The sequence below is a fragment of the Pyxicephalus adspersus genome, chromosome 2, assembly GCF_032062135.1.
Source record: "Pyxicephalus adspersus chromosome 2, UCB_Pads_2.0, whole genome shotgun sequence".
Classification (NCBI taxonomy): Eukaryota; Metazoa; Chordata; class Amphibia; order Anura; family Pyxicephalidae; genus Pyxicephalus; species Pyxicephalus adspersus.
The window spans coordinates 115,860,150-115,862,148 of record NC_092859.1 but is presented as its reverse complement, the minus strand read 5'-3'; positions in this window follow the sequence as shown (position 1 = coordinate 115,862,148).

Here is a 1,999-nt window from a genome sequence, read left to right as displayed (position 1 = left end):
GCTGACTTATCAGGCAATTGGATTCTGGACAACCTATTTCAACAAGAGTCTTTCTGGAGTGGAATAGCAATATTAAAACTGTGAGTGAGGAACCACTTTGCAGCTGCAAGTTCTAATTCATTAAGGTACAATCTAGTAAAAATATTTCTAAAATACATGTAACAAAAATGGTGCTATGGGCTTCCTTCAGGGGTCAACAGTGTGCCAAATTTGGAGGCTAATGTTCAGGAAGATCCAGCCAATCAGTGGCATTACATATATTTTGTCATATCTTCACCACCAAAGGGAGCCCAGAGCTTTTTTTGTACCAGTCAGTACCTAAATGAATTAAAATTTGCAAAGTAGACAAGGTTTATAATTTAAGAAGAGATCCAGTATTAGACACCACAAGCCATATATTTTCTGGCATTAACTGAACTTATATTAACAATGGAACATGAACAGGAAGTAATTTACATAAAAGGGTGATGAAGTTTGCAACAAAATAACTAAATCTATTACCTATAATGTGAATCTATAATTTATCAGGCTGTTAATATTTGTATTGAATTGTGTTGATCAGCCGGTTTGCTTAGAAATAAATGAGGCAGATTGCACCAAACAGATAAATGCACCAAAAAGTTCCCTTGTTTTTGCTTTTTCCTAAACTAATAATCAAAATAAGCATTTGGATTCCAGGCCCTGCAAGTTGACCAGTCTCGTGTGGTAAAGTGTGTGGTATGCTCCTATATCAATGATGAAAGTTTAACCTAGAAACAGCTAAAATATTTATATTCAATTACAATATTTCCTTTCCTAGCTTAATAAAATCACACAGGTCTATGAAGTTTTCAGTACCGATTAGAACACTTCACAACTCCATATTAAACTGATACAACTACCTTTGTGGTTTGAACTAAAAATGATTTAAAGTTTAAATTTTATGTAAGGTGTCAAGCAGTCTCATGCAAAATAAAAAAAAAGGTGCTCTGCCATCCTCATACTTTTTTTGGATAGTAAGCAAGTTCATTATACCATAATAATAAAGAAGTCCTGTGACATGATTATAATTTGAAACCATGTAGCTGTACCAACATATGAATCCTTTCAATAAGATATAAGGTTCATATATAAAATTGTATGGAAGCATTGGCCACACACCAATTGTTTTATAGTTATTTCTGGTACTTACTGAGGAAGGAATTGAACTGTATGACCAGCTTGCCTGCTAAATGAAAGGTTGCCAAGTGAGCATCACTAGGAGATGTATATGTGTGTTTGGCTCAAAAACATCAGCCCACAATTTCAGAGTGCTTGAGACAGTAAGGTTTGGATATGTTATGATTCTCTCATTTATATTCTCAAACTCAATGTACTTCCACTGTATGCTAGTGCGAATGAATGTGTGTATCAAATGCCATGTTGGCAACTGTTTAGAAAAATGTGCCCTTAGCGATCCTATGATTTTATTGGGCACAGAATATACCATTCTACTATGTATTTTTATGAGAATGGGGAACGATTGTAAGAGTGGGATTTAATAAGAAATCTTATTTTAAAATAAAGAGTTTATGGATTTGCAAATATTTAATACATGTAATTAACACTTTGTGACTGTCTCATAATGTGTGCTGCACAGCAGTGTTAAGCATCAGTGACTGAGCCAGATGTCTGTTGGTAAAGTCAACTGGTGCTAACATATAATGTATACCTATATTGTGAATTTTGCTTATGATTCACAAACTTTTTTTTAAAGCTTACCTTGATTCTAAAAACTGCCATGCACCAATTTAGCAACTTTTTCAATGTTTTGCACATAATCTACAAGGGATTACCCCTTCTGGTATTTTATTAAATCCCACATGATGAAAGGTGATGATTGTAAAGTGAAGTGTTTAGGAAAAGGTTTGTAAGTACTAGCATACAAATATTCACCTTACTGTCATCAAATACTTGAAGGTAAGATATGCCTTTGGCTTCATTGAAGTTGTGGTGAAAGTCCAGATATAGCATTCAAAAG